The following is an 18,530-nucleotide window of genomic DNA, read 5'->3' on the forward strand; positions in this document are numbered from 1 at the left end:
CGGTACTCATGAAAAGGTAGGTTTTTTGGCTGAGAGTGCTGGTGAGCTGGAGTTGAAGGTGTCTCTGGCAGCCAAGGCGCCGCTTCTGCAGGGCTCATTTGAATAATTGAAGGGTGCTCACCATCACGCTATGCTTGACAGAGCAGGCAGGGTTCGTTCAGGCCCTGTGCTGTCAATCACAGTCACGCTATCCTGTGCATTTGTGCAAACAAGTGTCAGCTGACAGAGGTTTCCGAGGGAGTAGTCAAAAAGAGCATGATACAACGAGTCACAACTTTCATGGAGAACCTGATGAGTCAATGAACGTTTTATAATCATTAGAAAATGTAGTTTGTAGTCGATAGCAGCCGCGGAGAGAGTTACCATTTGTGACGAACCACATTGGATGGTGCTCCCTACCTCAGGCCCAAAAATACTTTCCAAATCTTGCTCTCTATTCTTAGAAGTTTCATGTACGCAGACGGAAACCACACCTCTGCACTGTATATACCGAAAGCACAGCCTTCACTTGATGGTACTCTAGCCTCGTATACATTTCAACAACACCACATATAGTTAGCATATTTTTCCACCAACATTCTTCTTAAAACATCAGTTTTACAAAAAGTGTGTATGCACATGCCCCTGTCTGTGTGTGTGGGTGTGAGTGAACATGCGTGTTCCACATGAGGCTATCAGATAAATGTAATTGAGAATGAGCTATGCCAAGGTAGGTATGATATTCTCTTGTAAGGACCTACAACAGAGCTTGTTTTTTGCCGTAGTTAATTCTCAGTGGTTTTACATTTATTGTAGAAGAACAACTGTGAGCCATTTCTATAGACCTCTTGGACTGCAGTGTACTAACAGAGTAAAGCAAGTGCGGCTCGAAGGTCAGGTGCAGCTTTAACCATTCTGGAAAAAATTATATAATTTAATATGAATTCTTTTTGTGAAAATGCTGCTGCGCATTTATCCGCCTGCTGATAAGTTGGTCTGGGGAAACGTCCTTGTCGCAGGACAAACTGAGGTATGAACGTTGCTCTCGCCTTGTGTGACATGGCTTCCGTGAGCTGCACTGGGTCCCCTGCGGCGAGGGGAAGAGGTGTCTTATGTTAATCGTTCCTCCCAGCATTACTGTATTGATAGTGTAAGTGTTAAATAAGGGCCAGAGGGGCCTCACCCAAATCTAGTACAGAAACGGTTCTTATGCAGAACAATTTTGATAGCATGAAATATTGAGACAACATTTCCTGAACGTTTGGAAGATTCTAAATGTGACATAGACATGCGTGTAAGCTGCAAAAAAGGCTTTCCACGCACATAGAAATAATGAGACATTGGCCCAATGTTATGAATTACTCATAAGTGAAAGTCACCGATAAATGCACGGGTTATGTGGCCGAAACGTTTTCAGTTCTTAACTCCTTCACTTCTGCAGCAAGCACTTTCGAAAACTCACAAGAATGGTGGATGGAATTAAGAAATGAAAGGGTTGATGGATAGATGAGCAAAAGGATTGATGAATGAGCGAAAGGGTGGATTGAGATGGATGAGTGAAAGGATGAATGGATAGGTTTTGAGTTGGATGGATAGATAGGTTTGTATATGAAGGGTGGACAGACGGAATGGTGAAAAACTGAATGATGGATGAAAGACTGAATAGACAACAAATTGTAAAGGTTAAATGATGGACATCAGCAGGTAAATGGTAGGTGAAAGGATGAATGGATAGATCAATGGAAGAGACAAGAGATATCTTCTGGGGAGGGTCATGATGATTTGCTTCATTTGCTTTGTGCCATAAGAGCTTTGGGTCGAAGTGGGGGTATTTTCAGTTTCTTCCTACTCATGTGCTGAAAAATAAATGGTTTTGTGCCAAACAACATCAATTAACAGTATGGCATTAAGAAAGTGCATCTATTGCAAAAAAAAGGAAATGTTAACATATTATAGCATTTCTCTTTCATTTTGTGTAATGAGTTAACTTGCTTTGTTTATATAAACGCATTTCTCGTGTGTTTTGGTATGTGCTGCAACTAATATATAAGTCATGAAGTATCATCATGTCTTGCCTTAAGCCCCGCCCCTAGCCCCGCCCCCTCACTACACATCTAGCTCATTTTAATGAGTACCTGCACTTATTTTTTCCCATTTAAAGAACTGCCTGTCACCGTTCCAGTAACGCTGCAATGAAAAACAAGCATTGGCATAGCCAATAGGTCTCGCTTTTGGGACCTTATAAGTATTTAGTTATGCAGCACAATATCCTTGGTGCAACAACATCAACTGTTGCATGGCTAAACACTTATAAGTTCCCAAAGGCGAGACCTATTGGTTATGCCGATGCTTGTTCCAGCTGGGGACAGACCCTACCACAGACCAGTGTTTAGTGTTAGGCCAAGGAACAATTAGAGGGATCTCAAGAAGCCACCAGTGATAATAGCATGAGGTTCCACAGACGCCGTGCCATGCCGTGACAGGCTTAAGGATCTTATCTGAGTTCAGCTTAAGTCGGCTTTCCTTCATCCAGTCGGCGACCGCCTTCATTCCCTGGTGGAGGTTGGATTTGGCGGTGAGAGGGTCCTTGGTGAGGGAGAGGATCAGCTGCGTGTCATCGGCGTAGGAGATTATGTTGAGGTCGTGCTGTCGGGCGATGCGTGCTAGTGGTGCCATGTAGACGTTGAACAGCATCGGGCTAAGGGAGGATCACTGTGGGACGCCGCAGATGATCTCGGAGGCTTCGGATCGGAACGGGTGGAGGCGGACTCTCTGAGTTCTGCCAGTGAGGAAGGAGGTGGTCCAGTCTAAGGCCTTGTCTCGGATCCCTGCGTCGTGGAGGCGCATGCGTAGTGTGAGGTGGCAGACGGTGTCGAAGGCGGCGGAGAGATCCAGGAGGATGAGGGCCGCCGTCTCGCCGTTGTCTAGCAGGATCCTGATGTCGTCTGTGGCGGCGATGAGGGCGGTCTCGGTGCTTTAATTGCTGCGGAATCCTGATTGGGAGGGGTCCAGGATGCTGTTGTCTTCGAGGTGACGGGTGAGCTGGATGTTAACTATCTTCTCGATGACCTTTGCTGGGAACGGAAGCCGGGAGATGGGCCAGAAGTTCTTGAGGTCGCTCGGATCCGCCTTGGGTTTCTTCACTAGGGCGTTGATCTCTGCGTGCTTCCAGCTCTCAGGGAAGGTAGCGGTCTCGAAGAAGAGGTTGATGATGTTGCGCAGGTGGTGTGCGATGGAACTGCCGGCTTTGTTGAAGATGTGGTGTGGGAGAGGGTCGGACGGGGATCCGGAGTGGATTGTGCCCATGGTCGTGATTGTGTTCTCGATGCTCACGTTGGCCCAGGTTGACAGGGAGTCGTGGTCGGTGGGGTGCGGTGGGTCCGGCGTGTCGAGGCCTGTAGGGGTCATCCGGGGGTTGAAACTGTCATGGATGTCGGTGATTTTTCGGTGAAAGAAGGTGGCGAGGGAGTCGCACAGGGCTTGCGATGGCGGGATGTCGTTGGCGCTGGAGAGGTCCTTCACGATGTTGAAGATATCCTTGCTGTTGTGTGCTTTGTTGTCAAGGCGGTCTGTGAAGGAGGTCCTTTGGCAGTCCTGATGAGGTGGTGGTGGTTGCGGATGGTGTCTTTGTGGGCAGCGTGGCTGTCCGGCGTCTTGTCGCTGTGCCATTTGTTCTCCAATTTCCGGCAGGTGCGCTTTGGAGCGAGGAGTTCCGGGGTGAACCAGCTGGCTCTTTTGCTGGTGTCTCTGTTGGTGGGCTTTTTCAGCGGGGCTAAGCTGTTGGCGCAGTCGTCCATCCAGCGTCTGAGGGTGAGTGCACCATCGTCGGGGTTGGTAGGGTTGGTCGGTGGTTTGAGTGCGAGGCTTGTCTGTAGTTGTTCTTCAGTGGTATTGCCCCAGCAGCGGCGGGGGATCTGTAGAGTGCGGTGGTGTGTGAGGGGTTTTCGGAAGGAGAAGTGGATGCAGTGGTGGTCTGTCCAGGTGAGTTCGGACGCGTGGCTGAAGGCGACGTGGGGGCTTGAGGAGAAGATGGCATCAAGCGTGTGACCGGCGAGGTGGGTCGGCGTCGTGACGAGCTGTTTTAGTCCACGGTGACGGTTGGCTATCAGGGTGGAGGAGTTGTTGTCGTCGTTGTTCTCCAGATGATAGTTCAGGTCTCTGAGGAGGATGTAGTCGGTGGAGGTCAGCGCGTGCGTGCTGATGAGGTCGGCGATGGAGTCGCAGAATTGTGGCCGGGGTCCTGGGGGTCTGTAGACGAGGGTGCCTCTTAGGGTGGTCTTGGGGTCCGTGTGGATCTGGAAGTGCATGTGTTCGGCGGTGCTGAGAGTGTCGTTGGTGTTTGTTGAGACCCTGATGGTGTTTTTGTGGACGATGGCGAATCCTCCTCCGGCTCCGTTGGTGCGGTCTCTGCGGATGATCTTGTACCCGTCGGGGATGGCTATGGCGATGTCTGGAGAGGAGGCTTCGTTCATCCAGGTCTCGGTCAGGAAGGCGATGTCTGGGGATGCGGTGTCGAGTAGGTCCCAGGGCTCGACGGCGTGTTTGCATGCGGAGCGGGTGTTGATCAGGATGCATCTGAGCTGGTTGGGTTCCGTCGTTGTGGGTGTCTTGGTGCCTTCGAGGCAGAAGAAGCTGCAGTTCTGGCAGGCGAAGGGACCGTGGGTACGCTTCGGGGCGGCTTTGCAGCAGGTGTGAGTTCTTCCTGGGTTGAGAGCGACGAGGGTGTTGGCGTCGTAGCGGAGGTGGTCTTCCTGGCTGGTGCGGGGGGCAGGGGTTCTGGTGCTGGGCGCGGTCCAGGTGCGGACGGGCGCAGATGGGCTTGCCTTAGGTACGCCTTCAGCGCGCCAGCGGCGTGCCCGCTGCGCGGGCGCGCAGCGGCCGCCATATATGGGGAGGTGGGGAGGGAGGAGCAGCTGGGAGGCGGGAGGCGTGTGTCAGGGGCAGCAAATGGGCATGGAGGGGGCGGGGCCGCAGGGGAAGCAGCGGCGGGGACGGGAGCAGGGAAGCGGAGCGGCCGCGGGAAGGTGACAGGCAAAGGGGCACAGAATCAAAAAAGGTGGCGCATAAGTAAGTAAAAGGGGCACAGAATCACAGAGGGGGCACAGAAGTCAGCAAAGGGGCACAGAAGCAAAAAAAGGGGGCACAGAAGTAAGCAAAAGGGGCACAATTCAGGCGAAAGCCCTCTGTGCAAATGTCATGAATTTTATACAATTATTAAAATAAGTTTTCTAAATGGCATTCAACAATTCTAAAAACTGTATAATGACCCCTTCTACTAACTCCCTTGCTCAGTGCAGTTTAATGCGTATTGATCGTGTAGGGCCAAGTAGGACTATAACTTGATATGAATGTGCTGTTGAAGCGCCAACCCTCAGCCAGCTGTGTGACTTGGAACTGTGCTGTGCACATGCAGGTATTGGGCTCTGTGCCTGTAGCGTGCTATTGAAGTAGGGAAAGCATTGGCTATAACTTGATATAATTGTGCCATTGAGGGGACACATTCTCAGCCTACTTCATGACATGGAGCTGTAGTGGGGTTGTGAAGTTGTCAGGGGTCTGTTTAAAGTGTAGTATGGAGGTATGTCTAGCCCAGCCTGCATATAACCATCACATCTAATACTCTCCTTTCTGCTAGACCGTATAAGCATGTTCAAAAGAAACATATGTTGCAAAGCAAAGACATGGATCACTGTCCTATTGAGGCCAGTCATGGGAAGGAAATGGGCTACAGGCAAAAACTGAGCACGCGCTAAAGAACTGGCCAGATATTTGATAGGACGCTTCTCTCCCCTAAACACGAGCCTTTGCTCATATTGGACTCTTATTGGTTAACGAGATTACAACCCGTGAGAGAAATGTACATAGTATACATTCCGAAGAATGCCAGAAGCTTGACGGGGTTGCTGGTCAACAAATGGCGGCTGTGACTAGCACTTGAAAGGCTGCTGTATCTGGACATGTGAACATTGTGTGTCCTCACCAACAACACGTTTTTCATTATTTAGAGGAACTTTGCCTGGTCAGAATTTTCGGCTCTTGCACTAGCCTCTGTAGCACAAAATGACCAGCTGTGAATGTCGCTGAGTCGTCACTGTGTGTGACCAATAACCATACTTTAGCGTTTACTGTGGTGAGCAATTACTCCAAAGTGCATAAAGTGTGTACAGGATGAAATGCACGTATAAGGTGTAAACGGCTTGTCAAGACAATGGGGTGGCTAAAATCAGATTCCATACGAAAAAATAATCGCATTTTGCATTTAACAATGCTCATCCATAACAAGTGTAGTCTGGGTCACTTATGGCAGCATTTGACCGAGGGTGTGCGTCCGGGATACAGACAGAACAAGCAAAAAAGGTAAGCACTCTCAGGCATGGTTAGTAAAATGTACGTTTTAAGGCACGATTACTAGGTTTAAAATACATCATATGAATGATTTAGGGGCATATTATCAAGGACGGCGTTAAAATTATCGCCACTTTTGAGGCAGAAAACTGCAAATAAAAAGCGGCGATAATGGGCTTGATAATATGCCCTGGTGAATTCCCATAGAAGCCCATGTTCTGGCGTGAACATGGGCTTGTATGGGAATTCTCCAGGGCATATTATCAAGCCCATTATCGCCGCTTTAGCGGCAGTTTTCTCCCGCTAGCAGCGATAATTTTAACGCCGTTTCTTGATAATCTGCCCCTTATTTTTTATAGTTTCATGGGAGGAAGAGGAGTTTGGAGAGTTTAGGTATGAGTATTGCGTGTCCACCTGTATGTGTGAAAGGCGGGGTAGGAATGTATACAGATCTCATTGATACAAAACTGCTCAAACATAATATTAATTGAATAAAATACCTAACTTATGCCAATCCGATAATAGCAGTAACTAAATCCTAAAGTTCACAATAGACAACTATTTCAATATCGGAACGCGTTTCAATCTATGTTAAAAAATGTGAGTATATTTAACATCTGTTTGTTGGAGTCATTGCATCGGCACCACTTTACATAATTATGCAATTAGAAGAAATATTACGTTCATGCCCTAATATGGCAGGCAAAAACAAATAAAAATAAGCAAACATCAGCTTTTGAATTATAGAGTGGTCGACTCTGCCTTTCATCCTTCCGAGGTCGGTGAGATGAGCCATGGTCAGACGGTGGGCATACACAACGACTATGCTGTTGGCACCAACAAACTATGGGGCATATTTACAAGGCGGCGATAGAAAATTATCGCCGCTTTTGCGGCCGTTTTCGGCCGAAAAGCGGTGATAATTTTATCGCCTAATTAGCAAGGTTACGCTAACACGTGAAACCTTGCATTAGCGCACCTATTCTTAACGCGCAGCTTTGCATCGCTAATGAGATGCAAAGTGGGCGTTCTTGGCCTGACATGACAGGAGAAATGTTGCTAAGCAACATTTCTCCTATCATCAAGCCCCACACTATGAAGCATAGTGGCAGGAAAAGTAGCGATAACCCCTGTTATCGCTACTTTCCTTACGCCTGCTTCAGGACTGACTTAGCCATGATATCCTATGGAAGGAGGATATCATGGCTAAGTTTGTGAGTCCCTATCAACAAGCTAACGCCACATTTCAATAATTCATCGCTGGGTTTCGAGCGATAACCTCACGTTTGGCAGTTAGCGCTAGGATTTTTATAAATTTTGAGATAAGCATTGCTAATAGCACGCTATCTCAGCGATAAAAATCCACGCTAGCCGGCGATAATTATCCTAGCGCTAAGTGCGCTTAGCGATAATTATCACTGGTTGTTGCTGATATGCCCCTATTTACTTTTTGACATGTGTTTTTATACGTAGATACAAACTTAATTAGGGTTTGAAATAGCACAGACAGCGCCGGATGGCGCAACCAGCCCACGCGCTTAACAGATGGGTTATATCGCGACAGGAGCACCGTGAACATACGATGATGTACACAGGGGGGCATGGTGGGGTGGGAGCTGCTGAGACTAGATTATTGTAACCACAAGTAATTGGGGGGCATATTATCAAGAAACGGCGTTCAAATTATCGCCGCTTTCGCTGCAGACAACTGCCTCTAAAGCGGCTATAATGGGCTTGATAATATGCCCCTGGATTGGGTCGAACTAAACAGAACGCTGTACTGACGGTTTTAACATTTCATGTATGTACACTTCAATACACCGAAAAAGTGATAAGCTCAGAATCAAGTATTTAGGCTGGAATTACCCCAGGTTTCCAACCGCAAAGATGTCAGCAATCGAGCAACTCCACGCGTCACTTCAGCACATATAACACTATATCTCAGTGAACTGCCTCTGCTTCACTCCCGCCACCCCCAACCTTTGCCTTCAACCCCTCTTTCATTCAATTTAAGGAATGCATATTGTAAAAGCGTTTGCTTTCAAACGGACACCTTTGGAGTAATTGATGTTGCTTAGTTAGACAAAACGGCGAATAATAAATATACCTTGAAGTAGATATATAAATAATAAATATACCTTGAAGTAGATACATAAATAATAAATATACCTTGAAGTAGATATATAAATAATAACTATACCTTGAAGTAGATATATAAATAATAAATATACCTTGGGGAGAGGATGTGGTTCGTCGGCTGCGCTGTCGACTTTGGTGCCGGAAACCAGAGTTCGAGCCTTGAGGTCGCGTCCACATCATGTGATTCTGGGCAAATCTGCGTGTTCTTTAACAGTGTGTGGTGCGAGCAATTGCAATGTGTCAGCCTTAATTACATTTCCGATTTTCTGTGCAGATGATTGTTAATATTTAAAATGAAATGCGTGTCTGCCATCTTCAGAGAACATCATGTAACAAACAAGGCCTGCCAATTACAGCGCAGGGGGGGAAGGGTGTTCTGTGTGCAGTCACCCTCCTGCCCCTGGATGAATTTGTGAATAAACCTATTTCACTAGACAGACACACCTGTACATTGCAGTATTTCTCGGGGCTCTTCTACAGGTGCACGTCACGCCAGTGGAGGTCGGTGTTGGTGGTGCCTGGGCAGGCGACTCTCAAACACGAACCCCAACTAACACCACCATATTCATTCGATGTTTGACTTTTAATGCTCAGCATGAACCGTTTTTAAATCCTCTGTAAAACGATTTACATTGTGAAAATCGAAATATTAAAATAAAAAATTAAAAAATTGCTTTCAAATGTTATCCCTGCTGCCAGCAGTTACCGTGGTACGGAGGGACCGGTTTAGCACAGGGCTGGCTGTCCATCGGCATTCAGAGATTAAAAAAAGTGGTTGGAAATTAGGTTAGGAGTAAAGGGGCGAACAGATTTCATCCCCGTGCAAGCATACAAATAAACTCACCCTATTGAAAAGGGTTGCACCTGCTCTTTATTTCCCGGTGTCGTCTGACTAGTTGCACAGATCTGAGATGGCACCGCGGCTGGAAGTTAGTTTGCCCCATTCCAATTCAATAATAAACAGCAAACATTCACAGAGCCACGGTAGACTAGCTAAAAGTGAAAGAAACAGGAACAACACGCAAGTGGTGAGTGCGTGCGTGCGTGCGCCTCGCGCTAAAAGTGAAAGAAACAGGAAAAACACACAAATGGTTAGTGCGCGCTTAATGAGGCGAGAGAGGAAAGCCAGATGGCGCCTCTGCTCGGGCCTGTGCGCGCAACCACACGCAGTATGCCACACAAAAAGCTGTGGTAGGGCTTTTTAAAGCCCACTCACTAAATGTCTCACCAGAGTGGGCATCGCATGCGCTGGCTCAGGCGAGACCTAAATAACATAAAATGTCCCAATGACATCTTTTACACATGATTTAGAATGTTTGGGGGGAGTAAATTATGGAGCTGTGTTTAGTGACGACCCTAGCCACTTGTTTAGAAGCTTTTGGCATCTAGGCTCGTGACCCATCTTTACAAACATCTCTGAACCCCATCAGTTCCATGCAAGGACAGAGGACATAAAACCACAATAGAATACAAATTCTGATGGAAGCTATCATTTCATGGGCTGGAAAGTGAGCCAAAGACACATATGAAGTGTGTCAGGATGGCTGAGCGGTCCAAGGAGCTGCGTTCAGGTTGCAGTCTCTTCTGGAGGCGTGGGTTTGAATCCCACTTCTGACAGCATCTTTTTGCGACTCGTATTCACTGTTTTCCCCCAGACAATGTAAACATTACACAAGCTTAACATACTTCCATAAATGGTCGCTCAGCTCCATTTTCCCTTCTTTCTACCAATTGCCAGGCGGCAAATACAAGAATCTTCATCAAATCGCACAGGATGGACTGCGTTAAAGGGCTTCACTCTCTGTATCAAGCCTAACAATCTATAGTGCAGCAGGTGCAGTGGCACCAGTGTCCACTGCATCCTAATTATAGCTGTGCTTTTTATTTCCCTATTCAGGGGTTTGGGTGGGGACTGGGAACTCAATCATTGTCCAGTGCTTGAAATGGAAAAATAGAAGTGCAGGTACTCTATACCAGAGTACCTGCTTGTTACTGATAAGTGCCGTTACTCTCCATTTAAAAGTATTAGGTCTCTCTTGAGAAGTGCCGGTACTCTCCATTTAAAAGTATTAGGTCTCTCTTGAGAAGTGACAGCACTCTCCATTTAAAAGTATTAGGTCTCTCCAGGGCTTTAAGTGGGACGGGTCTGAGCATCAGCAGTTTTTTTTAGGGGGGCCTCGAAACGGGCCTCGCAGAGGTAGTCCGTTTTCTATTTTTTTTTTCTTGGACTATTGTTACACACATACTTAAGGTATCAAGGTGCTTGTGGATCGGCAGGCCTGGGCACATCAAGGTTAACCACTTAGGAACAAATATGCTTTTAGTTACTCCTTAAATTAATTGATGACTATCAGGAGGAATTATACTTCATTATTTTGCACCCAAAGCTAGCAAGACTCTCATTCTTTTCTTGAGCACAGCAACATCTTTTAACGTTGCTCCCGAGTGGGAGAAAAATGACCTGTGTATGGATCCTGAACCCTAGCCTAAATACCTTAGTGGGTGAGGCTGCAACCTCATAGCAATGTGTATCTAATCAGGGACTTTGCAACAACTGTTAGTGATCATTTGTGTATTTTCATTTTAAGCGATTACATTTTTGGGAGCTAATTATGACTCGGGAGAGTGGTTATTTCATTTTCTCCGTTCTCACTCTTTCACTTGCAGGTTTCATGGCCCTAGAAAATGACAGAACTTGGAATTCCCTCTCGGCCCTCCTACCTGGCGTAGTCTCTCTGTCCCTCCCGCAACCACCATCTTTTGATGGTGCTTCAAAGCGGGAGATAGATGACCTGGGATTGATTCTTGAACCACAGGCTGACCCCTTGATTTTGTGAGGCTCCACCCATTTACTGGCAGTCCCTTTCATGTGTGTAGATACTTTGCAACAAATATGTATTGGCGCTCAGTGGTGCAGAATTATGTTTAGGGATTGAATTTGTAGTCTCCGGTTTCTCCACAGAAGCTCATTTGGTTTTACACTGCTCTTTTTTAGGTCTCGCCTGGCAAAAGCAGCGCATGCGCTACCCTCGCCATGGAGAGGACCTTTTGCAATCGATTCTGCCAAAGCCTTACATGCATGCATAGGGATGGACAAAGATGGCTGCTCTCGCAATTTGCCCAAACCTAACAGCATGCGCGTGTATGTAAGGACAGTGGACAGTCCGCCGCCATTTTGTTTAGACACGTGTGCTTTCACTTTAAACGCAGTTTAAAGTGAAAGCACGCTGCCATGTGCACGCACGTGCACTGCGCTACAGTCCGGCCGACCTCCTTTGTCTTCAGTGCCGGCTGGTTACAGAAAATTACTCGCATCACCATGTCTGGGGAACTGTGGATATATTGTGACAAACAGTTTTTCAATTCACTTTCATTGTCTCAGTGGCACGTCGTTTACTGTACACCAAGCGATTAAACCTACACTTCAATGGTTACTCACTCAAACATGCATACAAACTACAAATACATACATACCCTCACACACAAAACAACCTACACCAGACACGAACATTTAGCCACTCACCCACACAATGACGTAGTGACTGTCACTTAGACACAGTAATCCGCACGGAGACACGCACACACACAGTGACACATGCACAGACACTGCCTTACCTACTAGGTACTCACTCAAATCATCCCCCCATCAGAAACAAGAACAATTCACACCCTGAAGCGGCACTGCTGTCGTACCTTACTGCTCTTTGTCAAGGCATTACAAGATGAGCCAGAGAAGCTGATCAGGTGCATTCAATCTGAAGGCGATTACAGTGCCTGTTACAGCCTGCTTCCTCCGGATAAGAGCATCTTGCAGTAGGCAGCTCTGGATCTGGGATCAGGAGGAAGAAAGGTGGAGCAAAATATAACCAGCCCAGCTAGTGATACTCGTAACCGGTGTCCTTGCTGCTTCGGGTGCAAGGGAAGACCGTTCACTGACAGAGCGCTGGGGAGCTCAGTCCCTCATCCCACCTCCCCTGTTGCTGATACTGCGAGGCCTGAATGATGCACGGTAAACTAGGCTTTCAGTGTAATGGTTTCTGAGAAATTGCAGCTTTCATGGTGAGTGGGCATCGTACAGTGTGAATAAAATGTATCACCGCTTACGTTTTGGCTCTGAAACATATACCCTTACATTTCTTCTACTTCAAGCAGACACCGGTAGCTGCATGGCATGTTCTCTTAAGCTGAGAATGGAATAGAATCACATGCATTATAATTAGGCTTCCCTGGTTTCAGTTTGCTTGTCATGAATTTGGGTGGTTTTTTTTATTCCAATGTTTTAAACAACGGGGGAAAAATAAGTGGTTATTGGTATTACTCTTTTTAGCTCCTTAAAAAATCACTGGGTTGGCGTTTTTCCAATTCTTATAAAGAAATATGCTTTTCTTTCCTGCCTTGTTAATTCCTCCCTTCTTTTCAGCACCTAACTTAATTTGCCAAAGCCGTTCCTTTCTTTTTTTTTCAAGTAACTTTTCATTATTTCTTGCGCCTCCCTGTCTAATTTCCTAGCACTCAATTCTCTTTCCAAGCCCTCCAGTCTGTTTCATTGTCAAGAAAGCGAATGCATGGTGGCATGTTTGTACCAAATTAAAATTTGATTGTAGCATTTAAAAGGTTAATGGTGGGCATTTAACACACCCTTGTGCTGCTCTGTTCTTTTAAAAATGGCAGAGATCTGCTGAATGAAGATTTTCTACTTAGGATGTGCCTCCCTGCCAAGTACCACGCATCAAGCGTTAGACTAACGTATTTTAATGTGGTGGTCCGCATCACTGCATTAAAAATGCATTATCGCACATTTTTGGCACCTTGAGCACCTGCTCGCACTGAGCCTAGGTGCACTAAGCAGGGGTTGGGTAGTGCCTGTCTGTCGTTCGCGCGATAGAAACAGCAGGGCACGTGCTGGCACACTGGCGACCATGCTGCTGCATTTAGTTTTGGTCACACAATCAACTGAGAGAATGTCATACTTTGTTTATTTAGGTTGCCGCAAGCATAGTGCGGATTATGATCCTTAAAAAAACAATTGTGATCTCAGATCTGGGCCGGCCTCTCTGAGCCACGTGGGTTTGATGTCACTAAAATTAAAGCAACAAACAGCAACGCTGGACTTGCTGTCTTACATGGAGACTGCGGGACATTTGTCCAGCAAGGCACACTGCATGAGTTATGCACTGGTCCTCCTGTGGCACAGATGCTTACCTGATGCACATAACTTTCACATGGAAGCAGACGCGGTTTGGTGCTTTAAAGAAGCATTGGTCCTGTTCACTGTGCAAACCATAAGCTATTGGAATATTGATTGGTTCTGTTTGGGATGTCCTATAAAAACCCCAATGCATGGACAGCTGCAGAAGGGTCAGACAAGCAATGACTGTTTCTGGGAAATTCAATGCTTTCCCGTGGCTTGTGTCCGCTTCCACTAATTCAAGCATTTCACCCATCAGTTTGTTTTTTGATTCTTCCATTATACGCTAGTTCTGTCTGGCTACTTTAGCAGGTCAGACTTTGCCTCAAAACCTATAGGTGTTTGCTGTGACCCTCCCTCAGACACACTTGCATGACACAAAGTGGATTTGGCACTGTGAGAAGTCCACCATTTCTGCACAAAACACTTTTTGCTCTGAAAGTAAATCACTGATGCAGCTTTCAATCCCTTTGAGTCTTGCTAGCGCTGGAACAAACTGTTAGTAAATCTAGGCCCTGAGTCAGACAAGACTCCGAGTGCCCACCTTAGATGCCAGGGCTTCATGCGTCGGCAGTGAACACATCCATCACTGCTTCAAAAGGAAGGGATTTAATACTAACTGTCCAGCTAGCACTCCACACTTCTCCAAGACTATGTTGTTTTTCTAGGCAAATGCTTCAGGTAATTGGCCCAACAAACAAGCATTGAAAATGCAATAGGTCTTACCTTTGATAAAATTAAAGCCATTTGCTTTGCTAATGGTATTGTATAGCAAAGCAAATGGCTTGAACTTAATGAAAGGCGAGACCTATTGCATTTTTAATGCTTGTTCCATTAGCAGTCTTTGCCCCTTCCGACCCCTAAATGCAGATCCTGGTGCTGAGCTGTGCAATTGTTCTAAGAAGGGGTGAAAAAACGACAAAGAATCATTAACATGCAAATGGTCTTTTAAAGACCTGTGAAGTACTCTGGTGCGGCTGTGTGTGCGCTGGGAAGCTGTCTCAGCCCGGGCTGCCACACACGATTTTCTGAGGAGTCCTCGAGCTGACGGCTTGTCAGAGCAGGGGGTACTGCTACACTAGTTATCTTTATTTAGACCACGCCCCCTACGTAGATAGGCCACACCCCTTTGAGGTGTGCCCCGCCCCTTTTAAAGCACCCCCAGGTTTTTTTCCTACTTAAAGACCTGGGACTCTCTTGAGAAGTGGCGGCACTCTCCATTTAAAAGTATTAGGTCTTTCTTGAGAAGTGCCGGTACTCTCCGCTTAAAAGTATTAGGTCTCTCTTGAGAAGTGCCGGTACTCTCCGATTAGGAGTATTAGGTCTCCCTTGAGAAGTGCCGATACTCTCCCTCGCAAAATAAAAAAGTGCCGGTACACCATTCCGGGCAGTACCGGCCAATTTAAAGCACTGATTGTATCATGAAGCACCTCTGCCTCGTATTGTAAAAGGCGGCCCTGAAATGTGGCCCTCGAATCCGGGGGCGGGGAGGGGGCCTGGCACAGTCGAATATAAACAATCCTCACCGCAGGATGTGCCACACATGGGGCTCCTGAATGTTCATTATTTCACCTCACCAGTGTTGCTCAGCAGCTTTTAGAGTGGGGGTGCCAGTGTCATTAGTGCTCTGTGGCAGCCTCAGTTGAGGGGGGCACTGTTACTAGCGCTCCAAGGCAGGGCTTCAAGTGGGATGAAAGAAGTGGGGAGAGGGGCGTTCTCCAAAAGGGGTGTGAGTTATATCATCTAGGGCGTGGTGTAAACACACACTACATTTCTATCATTCCCATAGTGTGCCCAGTGACTGGCATTTTGGTTGTTGAAAGCTTTGTTATGGTTTCCACAAATATAACACAAAAACTAAAGGACATTTGTTGTAGACTTGTAAAGCGCACAGCTACCCCAGCAACGGGGCATCCCGGCGCTGGAGACCGCTGGGGAACCCGTCCTGGCTATCCCTGTGAGATGGTCCCATTCTGGGTATCTCCAAGGTGAAACCAGGCATCCCCGGCGTCTGTGGGGGGCCGTTGTAGAGATGAGGCAAGCTTAATGCCCAGAGTTGCCGAGTGTGTTCCTGGTTAGAGTAGGTACCGAGGCAAGAATTATCGAGTCTGTTTTGACCCTGGTCCACGACCCTGCCACGTCGGGAATTGAACCCTGGTCCCTGGCCGATTCTCTGCTTACGGGTCTGCCGCCTCTAACTAGTGAGCCACACCTCTCCACAATTTAACGCCACCCGGGACTATTGGCTTTGCCAATGGTTGTTAGCTGTTTAAGCTGAATGAGTAACAACAATAGTTTTGCTGTAAATAATATTGAATTGGCTCAATTCTGAAATTGTGAGACTGTGACATAAACATACCGGAGGCCTGTGGAAGGGGTGGTGGTCTTCAGTGTCTCCATCACTCCAGATATGTTCACTCTGTGTTAGACGTATTCACTCTTTTAATCCCCACATCTCCTCCATCTACGTATCACCCCACACCTCATCTTTCTCCTTCAGCACACTCTTCTCGCTCTCTCCTGAATGCACTTCCTCGCGTCTCCTTGTTTTCACCGCTCCCCAAGCAGAACGCACCCACTCACGTGTAAGAAAGGCATTTCTTTAACTTATTTCTTTTTTCCCTATAAAGCGCGTCACTTATCCCCACAGGGATGTCACAGCGCTGAGTCCTCGTCTCACCTAACCGCTGAGAGAAGACCCTGGATAAGATACATCATATCATCTATTAGCCCGGAACAGGCCAGGTTTTCAATTTCTTTCTAAACCTAGCATAATTTATGCCTTGTCAGTGTTTCGACAACTGTGTACCTCCATCACACACATTTGCACAGAATAACAATTGCAACCGGATACAAGACCATTGTTATGTGTGCTTGGGAGAGAGGCCAAGAATTGGATGATCATGTATTCTGAACACCTTTGTAACCCACTGACAGGCACTGTGAGAAACAGGCACTGCCTTCAGCCTCCACTCAGGAGTACTTGTCCATGGTCTGTTATAAACACCTGGAGACGCTCGGTTCAAAGTGTGCAGTGCCAGGAGTAGTATGGTGCAGGAAAAAGTACAGAGACCCAGCATCCTGGAAAAGCAAACACTCTTAGGAAATGCAAAATTGAGTAAAAGATGTAAACTATAAATATTAACTAAATCGCTGTTGAGCACTACCATAAGGTTTTCTATGTTCAGTGTTCAGAAATTGATCAAAAGTTAAGGGTAAGAACGTAGAGCCTGTAGGGACATTTTCCAATGCAGTTATTAATCAGTACCAGGAATGAGACCCAGACGAACCCGGCCCACTTAAAGCCCTCCTCCGAGGCTGTCTTGGTGTGGTGCGAGCCATGTTATTAGTGCTCTGAGGCTGTCTCAGTGAAGAGTGAGCACTGTTATTAGTGCTCTGAGGCTGTCTCGGTGTAGAGTGAGCCCTGTTATTAGTCCACTGAGGCTGTCTCAGTGTAGAGTGAGCCCTGTTATTAGTGCTCTGAGGCTGTCTCGGTGTAGAGTGAGCCCTGTTATTAGTCCACTGAGGCTGTCTCAGTGTAGAGTGAGCCCTGTTATTAGTGCTCTGAGGCTGTCTTGGTGTAGAGTGAGCCCTATCGTTATTGCTCTATGGCTGTCACATTCTAGCTCGAGCCCTGTCATTAATGTTCTGAGGCTGTCTCAGTGTAGTGGGTACCCTATCGATTGTGCTCTGAGACAACTTCAATAAAGTGTGAGCCATTTGATCAGTGTGTCGTGGCTGTCTTGGTGTAGTGCAAGCCCTATCATTAGTGCCTTGTGGCTGTCCTAGTATAATGGGAACCCTATTTTAGTGCTCTGAGGCTGTCTCAGTGTAGTGCACGCCCATTCGTTGCTTCTCTGAGGTTGTCTCAGTGCAGTGCAAGCCCTGTAATTAGTGCTCTGAGGCTGTCCCAGTGTTGTGCGAGCCCTGTTATTAGTGCTCTGATGCTGTCTCAGTGTAGTGCAAGCCCTGTTATTAGTGCTCTGAGGCTGTCTCAGTGTTGAGCGAGCCCTGTTGTTAGTGTTCTGAGGCTGTCTCAGTGTAGTGCAAGCCCTGTTATTAGTGCTCTGAGGCTGTCTCAGTGTTGAGCGAGCCCTGTTGTTAGTGCTCTGTTGCTGCCTCACTGAAGTGCAAGCCCTGTTATTAGTGCTCTGAGGCTGGCTCAGTGTAGTGCAAGCCCTGTTATTAGTGCTCTGAGGCTGTCTCAGTGTAGTGTGAACCCTGTTATTAGTGCCCTGAGGCTGTCTCAGTGTAGTGCAAGCCCTGTTATTAGTGCCCTGAGGCTGTGTCAGTGTAGTGCAAACCCTGTTAATAGTGCCCTGAGGCTGTCTCAGTGTATTGTGAGCCCAGTCGTTGCTTCTCTGAGGTTGTCTCGGTGTAGAGTAAGCCCTGTTATTAGTGCTCTGAGGCGGTCTCAGTGTTGTGCGAGCCCTGTTATTAGTGCTCTGAGGCTGTCTCAGTGTTGTGCGAGCCCTGTTATTAGTGCTCTGAGGCTGTCTCAGTGTAGTGCAAGCCCTGTTATTAGTGTTCCGTGGCTGTCTCAGTGTAGTACGAACCCTGTTATTAGTGCCCTGAGGCTGTCTCAGTGGAGTGCAAGCCCTGTTATTAGTGCTCTGAGGCTATCTCAGTGTAGCGGGAGCCCTATTATTAGTGCTCTGAGGCTGTTGCACTCTAGTGGGAGCCCTATTGTTAGCGCTTTGAGGCTGTCTCATTGTAGAGGGAACCCTAATAGTGCTCCGTGGATGTCTCACGGTAGTAGGAGCACTATCGTTATTACCCTGTGGCTGTCTCACTTTAGGGGAAGCCCTGCTAGTGTTATGTAGATGTCCCACGGTAGTAGCAGCCCTGTTACTAGTGCCCTGTGGCTGTCGCACTCTAG

Source organism: Triturus cristatus, chromosome 4_1, assembly GCF_964204655.1.
Source record: "Triturus cristatus chromosome 4_1, aTriCri1.1, whole genome shotgun sequence".
Classification (NCBI taxonomy): Eukaryota; Metazoa; Chordata; class Amphibia; order Caudata; family Salamandridae; genus Triturus; species Triturus cristatus.